Below are 9686 nucleotides of genomic sequence, written 5' to 3' on the forward strand. Positions count from 1 at the left end.
TAAGACCATTGTTAGGAGCGAGACCAAAAAGTGTAAGAACCACTAGACAAAGCCATTGGCTGACATAAAATGGCTGCTTGGGCCTTCCTCATTTGTCTAATCTAGAAGGTAAAATGTAACAGAAAAATTATGTTTTCTGACAGGAGAAAAGATCCCTCATTGGTAACTTCAGCAGGAGTCAGGCCATGGAAACATCTGACTCCCTTCTCTGGGGAAAGATGGATTGACGGTCAACTGAATATTTTTCGCCTTACACATTTTCATATCTGAAGCGAATACTCCTCCCACATGTATTAGCTTTCTGGCCTACTAGAAATAGTAGTACTACTACTACTGCCAACTTGGCAAACAGACATTTGGCCAACAGACTGAGGCAAAGAGGCAAAGAAGGAAGGCCCATAGCCAGGGAGACAGACCAGGGACAGACTGCACTTGCTCCCAGTGTGGAAGGGATTGTTACTCCCGAATTCGCCTTTTCAGCCACACTAGACGCTGTTCCAGAACCACCATTCAGAGCGCGATACCATAGTCTTTCGAGACTGAAGGTTGCCAACTGTCACTGTATTTTTTAATACAGAGGTAGAGACTGGAGGCAGGAAAATATTCCCCCACTGCTAGAATGCTCCCTAAAACCTCTTTATATCACCTCATGGCTGAGCCCCCAGAGCCATCATCTTGGCCTGCAATATAACCAATGAGGAAATGAGACAGCTCTGCCTTGCATCTGGCATGAAGTCATCAAGGACAAGGGGAACCTGGCTCTGTCATCAGGGTGGATGGATGGCCCACAGAGGCCCAGAGGGGCGTCACCAACCCCACAGGTCATTTGTCTAGCATCCATTGCCTCGTCCCTGAGCAGGAGACACGTCCCTATGGGCACTGAGCTCTCACATGCCCCCGCTACTCCTAAGAGCAAATTGTTTCTTAGTGTGCTTTAAAAATCAATACATGATGGATCGGGCAGCACAGCATATTAATATGGAACGCTGCCTTCTCACTTCCCTAAAGGTGACCCTGCTGTGGGTCTGGCACAACACACCAATCAAGAAGGTCAAAAATATCCCTGACATGAATGAGCTGGATGCGATGGCTAGTAGGAAGAAAGACATCTCACGTTTGCAGGAACAGGGTGCCCAGGTGAAGATCTATCGGTGGAGCAGATGAGGAATAAACAATGTGAAATGGGCAAAAACTAGAAACCAGTTCATGCCCAGATGATCGCCTTTCCTGAACAGCTTCAGCAGGATGAAAAACTGATGCCACAATATATGTTAGTTTCTAAGGTGCCACACAAGATGGTTGATTTTGAACAATTCTCTACTTTTCCTCCCTTTTTTGTCCTCTTCCCCCACATCTTCTCCACAGATGCCTCCAGCAAAAGCCAGTGGCTGACCTTTGGTGGTCATCACAGGCAAAAGGAGGGAAGGAACCATTTACACCACACTGAGCTCCTTGGAGGCAGGGTGGTATAAAAATGTGGAAATAAATAAATAGATGACAATTAGCTGCAGAGCCAAATGAGTATGTCAGCACCTCAGACTTAAACCTGTTTAAGTGGACCCAGGTAGGTGGATCAAGGCCAGGAAGTGGGAGCTGCTGCCACGGCCTTTACCTCCCTGGCCTTGACAAACACAACTCCCTGCCCCAGTTTCTGCCCCATTACTTACCCACCCCATTCCTCCCCCCTCACCCCCTGCACTGACAGTGTCAGGGCTTCTCCAGAAGCTGCGGGCATATGGCTGTGGCTGCTCACATCTTCTGGTAGTGGCCCGGCTGCACAGGGTGGCAGGTCACATTTTGCAGCTGTCATAAAGCACACTGTGGTTCCGGAACGTATGCTCCATTGGCCCAGTGGGTCAACAGGATTGGTCCCTTGGTTACCCTCCAAGGAATTCTGGGAAAGGTGTTTTTTTTTTTCCCCCTGGCAGCAGCCCTGTGCATTTAACAGCTTTATGGCATGCAGATATTCAGCAAGCTCCACCTTTCCTAGCATGAAGGTGGAATGCCCCACATCTGCTTGTCATAGAATTGTTAAAGCATAAAGCTCCTGTTTGAGGGAGGGGGCGGGAAGTGAGGTGGCAAACCTATGTCACTCTGTGAGCTATCAATCTTTGATCTCCTCACCCCACAGTAATTGGTCTAGTATGCCTGCCCTTTGCCAGCATCAGTTTGAGATGTGCCTGCTGTATTCTCCAACTGCTCTGCAGTGCACTGTGGCCAGGAGTGGGTTGTTTAGGCTGACCTGTGAATAGTCCTGTTTGTGACACAGGGCTGGGCTAGACGGCCTGCCAGTTCTATGGATCCATTTCTAACAGGGGTAGCATAATCACTCTCAACTCTATCATTCCCCGAGTTCCTTGAGAAAAGCCATCCCATTTAGAATGGTCTAAAACTCATTTAGGTTTGTCGTGTAGATAGGTTATCAGTAGGGACACATTTAAAGGATGCAACTGGCCGTCTTCCCTGTTAATTTTTTTCCATTGCTCTTTTCTATATTTTGTGGGGAAAACAGCAAGCTCAGGGCCAGCTGCATATTTATTTATAGAAAATTGCTGTTATCCACTCCAGAGGCCTTGAGATGGGTAGAGCCACAAGTTAAAAACAGAAGTAACAGATTCCCCCATCATCCCTCTCCGTCATCTCGCTCACGGCTTACTTGCACCATCTACCTTCTTTTCACTTTACCAGATGCAAAAGAGGTTCCACAATCCTGGACTTTTTAAGGGCCGAACTAGGTGGGGTGTGAGAGTTTCTCAGCTGGAACTCTCAGCAGGTTCTTGCTCTTTTTCAAAAAGCAGCCATGGGGGTGGAGGTGCGTCAGATTTCAATTGGGACCATGGTACAGGAGGGCTAACCTTTTGGTCTCATCAATTCCCTAACTGAATCTGCCTTGCCAAGCTGCTGTTGGCCACAGAAGGGAAACCCTGTGGTCTTTCTACTTAATTGGGCAGAAAATGTTATTTTGGCAGGGGCACCTGCTGAGATTACCAGTATAACTATTAATGGCACAAAGCTCCACCTCCATTATTCACGATTAGCAGCCCAGAGCAAGGCCAGGGTTATTAACTTTTCAACTGGCCTCTTTAACCATGTGCCTCTTAAACACCAGCTTGAAATGCAGGTTAAGCTTTACACAGCACAGAAGTAAGAGACATCAGGTGGCTGAAAAGGTGGCTACACTAAGAAGGGCCTATGTAACTTTGGAACTTGCCTTTCTATAGCTGTTGGTTTGATCTGCAGTGATTGGGTTTGGATCAGCCCATGCTAAGAAAAACTTCACCTGCTGGATTTCTGGGTATTGAAGGGATAGAAGCAAGCCGACTGGGCTACTAGGTGGCAACTCTATTTACTGCAATTCCTCTCTGGTCTTAAAAACATCCTCAGCGATGCTACAAAGTTCCCAGAGGGACAATGAGTTTGGAATCAGCAAACCACATTTCAAGGCTGGTCCCTACTCATGGTCAGACCTGACCAAAAGGATCTTTAGCCCATGCTCTGTCCAGTTACTGGGATGAACCTGGGAAATCAAGGCCTACACCTCAGTGGGAGTTTCTGGTTATCTGAGGCTACGGGAGCTTGACTGTCCTCTATTCTGTCAGCTGTTCCCCAATGGCTGATCAGATTAGCACCTGGAAGACCTGACCCCAAAGCCCATGGGTTTGCTTGCCATATGGTGTGGTCCTGCTTGCCTACCTGTGGGAAAGGCCTCCAGTTAAGATGGTAAATCGCTTTCCCAGTTAAAACTGTTATGTGAACATGTGATGGTGTCAGCCAGTCGCCCCTCTCTATCATTTTAATGAAAGAGCTGTCAAACCAGCTTCCCCAAATGGAAGGTGAACACAGACAGATCAGTGTGTTAACGTTCCCTCTTTTTCACAGTGCAGGTAGATTAAAGGAAAAGACAGAGAGAAAGGTCAACAAAGCAAGACGCACTGATGAAATTGGAAACCAGACTTTTTTTAAAAAATTTCATAACAAAGAGGATGTGTTTTTCCAAGGAATAGGGACCCTATCTAGAAAATGGTCAAAGACCTGCACCAAGTATTGGTGAACAACCAAATCAACTCCCCCTTCCTGCTGTTGCCAAGAAGATGAGCAGTTGAAGCAACTTTTGCAGAATCAGACAACTGGACCATCTAGCATAGTAGTGGTTATCCATTCCATGCAGGATCTCAAGCAGAGGAAGGTGGGCCCAACCCTACCACCCAATTCTTGGTAACTGAAGGAAATATGGATTAAACGTGGCACCTTCAACATGCAAAGCAGCCACTCTCACTGAGCACCTCTTCATTGCTTTGAAGCTGCCTTACACTGGGTCAGACCCAGGGCTGGCCCAAGACCTCCTGATGCCTGAGGCAGCATGCCAAATGCCGCCTCCCCTTAACCAATGATGTGCCAGCCTCTGCTCCTCCCACTCAATGTTCCAGCTCAGCACTCTTCCTCTCTGTCTCCCTCTTCCTTTTCCAAACCAGGGAGTGGATGGAGTTGGAGGAACAGTAGTGGCAAGTGGGCAGACAGAGATGACACCTCCAACCATCCTGCCGACTGAGGCAATTTGGCGTCATGGATGAGCTGGCTCTGGTCGGACCACTGGCCTAGTAGAATCTGCTCTGAATGCCCATCATTCTCAACTCCATCTGGAGATAACAGGGCTCACACTGGTTCATGCAAGAACCCTTTTGGCAGTTGTTGTTGTTGTTGTTGTTGTTGTTGTTGTTGTTGTTGTTGTTGTTGTTGTTGTTGTTCTTCTTCTTCTTCTTCTTCTTCTTCTTCTTCTTCTTCTTCTTCTTCTACTACTACTACTACTACTACTACTACTACTAAGAGAAGGTTCTTCTTCATGCAAAGCAGGAGCTCTGCCACTGAGCTGGAATGATTGCTGAGACCTAGTTAATGGTACAAGTAATAGTAGCAGGATGAGTGGACATTCTTGGGAGCTTCTGAAAATCTTTCCCACCCACCATCCCTAGTCTATCTTTTTTTGGCATCGGGTTCCTGCTCCAGGAACCAGGAGGGGACTAGGAATAACCACTCCTTGAGCTATGGCATTTCTGGTCTAAGCTGGCAAACCCTGGAGAAAACAAGCAGAGCCAGAAAGGCAAGTCAGGTACTGTGGTTCCTGGTTCCTCTTCCTCCAAACTTAGACACACACCATCCCTGCCAATTCCTACCTCTCAGTACTTTGTTTTGCTTGCCTGTTCCCAGAACAAAAGCTCCGATTCCCACTATTCTAACCTTCTAGGAAAGACCCCAGCATACTGTATTAAGCCTTGGCTAGTTCTTGTTGGAAATTGGATGCAATGCTGCCTGTAGGACTCTGGAGGGCAGTGTAATGTCCAGTCACCTGAGACCTCTTGACCTGCCCTCTATGGTCCATGCTGGAGATGAGGTCTTTAGCACTATTTCCTTCCTCCCTCTTTCTTACCCATTCTCTCCAGACCAACCTAAGAAGGATGTTCTCTGCCAGGCCATCTTTACCACACTTCTACACAAAGGGAACAGTTCTAGGATTCTCTGTTCCAAAGTACTGTAGTAGGAACTTCAGATCACTCAGAAGATCCATGCATATGACCATGAACTGTGAGTATTGGCAACCTTTAGTCTCGAAAGACTATGGTATCGCGCTCTCAAAGGTGGTTCTGGCACAGCGTCTAGTGTGGCTGAAAAGGCCAATCCAGGAGTGACAATCCCTTCCACACCGGGAGCAAGTGCAGTCTGTCTTGGTGCAAGTGCAAGAACTGTGAGTACAGCATTTCTTATAAAACCTTAACCAAGCCTCTGTTCTTATGTATGTTTTTTTGATGATAGTGACTAGCTGGGTGGTGGGCTGTTTTTACCATAGCAAGGGGATGCTTTTGCTGATTACTCTGCTCCCCCCCCCTTTCAACAGTTCTCACTAAGATGGCAGAACCATGTCTGGGCTGTACCATTGCGTGGGGGTGGGAGGCTCACATGACTGAATATAGCTCAATACAAAGCAATAAATAAAAATCCCTGCATCTAGAGATGTTCTAGCTTCACCTTCCCCCAACATGCTAGCTTTTTGTATACAGGGCATTCAGTGATGTCTGAAGTGGTATAGTTCAGATTCAGATTTACCACCTTAGTGAGAACTAGACCCTTGACTCCTGGATGTTCTTCCAGTTGTGTAATCAGACTATGCACCTACCTTCCCCTGTCTAATCCAGGGGTTAGATTCCAATACCCCTCTTGAGAGAGTAGCCATATCACTTCCCCTTATCACACTCCCAACCAGCTGCAACCTCTTGTCTAAACCTTGACCTGTGCACCTACTTACAACTAATAGAATCAGATGGAGCACACTGTTGACCGTTCCATGTAGATGCAATAGGAAGGAGGACTGCCATAGTACTGAAGAAAGAGACACGTTTCTAGTTAGTGTATAACAACATACTGTTAAACGGTGTGTAGACGGAAATCCTGCCTTGAACCTGGGCTCAGGGGCACTCACACATTACACAGAGGAAAAACCTGGGTTTGTTCCTGAGTATACGCTGCTGCCAGTCACAACTCCCTGCCAAGTATACCTACGTTTGCAGGCAAAGATTTGTCATAGTTATACTGTACTTCCCATTTTGAGGTGTGCCATATGCTTAAAACGCTGAGATGTGCAACTAAAAGAAAAAAATGTACTGTGAGAAATGGCCTTAGCTGCTGTGGCTGTCTTATTTGGGCTGAGCTAGTCTATCATTATATGTCCTTCCTGCCTTTGTCTGTTTCCTGTAGTATAAAGGGTGATGCCTGTATGTGTGGGAGCTTATTATTCCACCTGGTTAGCAGCAATATTACTTTCTAAGAAACTGGAATAAAGGATGCCTAAAAGTCATTGGTATATTTTGCACTGGTATATTGCATTGGTATATTTTGCATTGGTATATTTTGCACTGGTCCTCTCATGGAGAAGCTGCAAATCAGTGCAGATTCAGGCTCTGTGGCCTGACCAATGAGCCTCTGGTTCCTGTAATTTTTGTATACTGTACTTAATGCAGCTTGGCTCTTTTGCATGAGCTGCATGGAGGTGATTATTCAGTAAATCTGCATCTCTTCTTTGTGGTACACTGTGCTCTGGATTGTACCAAGTGGAAAGGGTGTGTGATGTCCTCTAGGCGTGATTTCTGGCCTTAGGTGCCCCATCCTATTCAACTTTCCAGAACTGATGCAGCTGTGTCAGCAGGGTGTGCACTGCGTCCTGCAATGGGGGGACAGTCACAGATGTCTCTTTAATGTAAGGGAACATTTGTTCCCCTGCCTCAGGGCGGCATTGTGGCTGCATTGATGTTGGAAAGTTGGATAGGATTGGGCCCTTAGTTCCTTATTGCAAAGCAGCCATGTGAAAACTTGATAGTGCGGATGTACTGTGTAAGGCCCTGGGGATCTCAACAGAGACCCAAGAATTTTGGTAAAGCTAATGACATTTTTTTTTGTGGGGGGGGGGGGGGGACTATATCCCTTTTAGCAATCCCTTGAGCTATACTTCCAATGATGTCTGCAGCCATTTCCCAATATTTGGGGCTTTTCCTGGCCCTTCTACCTGAGACCTTTTCGCTGAAGGTGGCAGAATTGAACCACGCAATGCTTTTGAGTTGGTGGTAAGTGACCATCTTCTCTTCAGAGGTGATCTCAGAGCACCATGGTGGAATTCAGACCTCTATTTCTGGGAGAGCAAAGCAGGATTTTAACTGTGGGTGGCTAAAAGAGAATTAGAGCCACAGCATCTGGAATGGAAGTAAAATGCAGTCTGTAACTTTACCTCTAGTTTAGCATCGTTGCTCCCACATGTGCCTCCAGGCAGGGCTGGTGCCAGGTTTATTTTGTGCCCTAAGCAAGTTTAACTACTTACACCCTCCAATTTCTTTTATATTGCCAGTTGCATTACTTTACACGGGTTAAAAAAACTCATCTGTTTAAAACAGTGCCCCTCAAGGGTCAGGCACCCCTCTGAGGTCTGCGCCTAGGCAGCTGTCTAGTTGGCGTAATGATGGTGGGGTAGTTATTATCTACACTTCTGTTTCACCCTTCCTGCAGCTCAGGGCAGTGCACAAGGTTTGCTCTCCTTTTATGTTTGCCTCACAACAATCCTGCGAGGTAGTTTAGGCTGGAAGATTGTGCCTGACCAAGGATCACTGGTGCAGGATTTGAACCTGGTGGCTCTGCTTTGAGCTTGCCACACTAACCACTACACCATACTGGTTCCAGCTGGTGAAACCTTCCTCCTTGTTGCCTGAGCAGACGATTTCTGAGGAATATGCAATGAGGCTTAAATATCCTCATATGTTATTAAAGTTGCAAAGCAGCTGAAAATATGGTAGAATGAAAAGGATTTTGAGGAGCGCCTGAAGATTTAAAGAAAAAAATGAGGGGGGAAAGGAGCAGCCTTTTTTTTAAAGAAACCCTTTAGAAAAGATTTACAGAGCCGATAAGTGAACAAAGAGCTGAGATGAAAATAGATCTGAGGTTTGGAGCTGCTATAGATCTGTTTAATATAGGTGTTTGTTACTTTTCAAAGACAACAGAGAAGACTCTGGCAAGGTATTAATAGGGGCCCCAGATAACCAGGGAGGCTAAGGTGAGTGGAATTGAAAATTTAAATAGGCACTAAGGAGCGGAGGCAAACAGGAGACCCAAGGCCAGCTCATCATTTGTGGGCTGCTGAAGACCAAAGGATGACAGAGGGCCATGTAAAATGCAGCCTGCACTGCACATGTAGAACCCTGTGCCACGGGGGTGGCTTTGCCCACCTGCTTATTTGGGAAGTGGCAGGAGCACAGACCCCTCATCCCCAGCCCTCTCTTACCCAGGCATGGCTCAAGCTCTCACTGCCAGCACCAGTTGCACTTGTACAGCACGTTGGCTGCTATGTCCTGATACCTATGGGCCATTACATGTTACACGCCCATATTACTCCCCTACCAGGAGCACTGATGGGCTGCAGTTCCCTGTTCATTTGCTGGCCTCAGATTTCCTTGGCCTAATCTGTGAAATGGCCCTACATTGCAGCCTTCTGCCAAGATTCTGTATGTGGGCAATTCCCTCTTGAGCACCTCTATTCCCTCAAGTGGTCCTGACAGTTGTGTACAGCAAGCAGATTAGAAAAAAAAAAACTCACAGAGAAGGACTCTCCCAGTGGCTGCCAGCTATACGGAACTTCCATCTTTCAGAGGCAGGATACCCCTGATGCCGGCTGCTGGGGGGAGCAAAGAAAGATTGTCGCTGTTGTGTCCTGCTTGTGGATTTTGCAGAAGCTGTTGGTTGTCCCCAGCAGGATACTGCACTAGATGGAACTTCTAGTCTGATCCAACATGATCCTTATGTTTTATATGACATGCAATCTTAGTTTCAAAACCATGGTGCTATTCATTTCTATTTCCACATTCTTCCAATGGGGCAATCTAGGCTGGTTTGTGCCAATCATAGCCGTTCTGGAGAAATGGGATATTTTGCTTTCATTGGGGCGGTGAGGCCCTTTCCCTCATCCCTGTTTTTCTCCCACCCACACACGCTATGCTTTGCAGCAATTTCATGCTGCTGGTTCCTTCCCTATCTGTCACACCCAATTTGACATTGCTGCTTGCAGGGGAGAGATGTCCATTATGATTTTTGTCTGCGGTTCCATCAGCATCTTGTCCCCAAGCTGAGCCTCGGCGTCGCCCACCTACGGAAGCGGT

The sequence above is a fragment of the Tiliqua scincoides genome, chromosome 2 (assembly GCF_035046505.1).
Source record: "Tiliqua scincoides isolate rTilSci1 chromosome 2, rTilSci1.hap2, whole genome shotgun sequence".
In the NCBI taxonomy this organism is placed as follows: Eukaryota; Metazoa; Chordata; class Lepidosauria; order Squamata; family Scincidae; genus Tiliqua; species Tiliqua scincoides.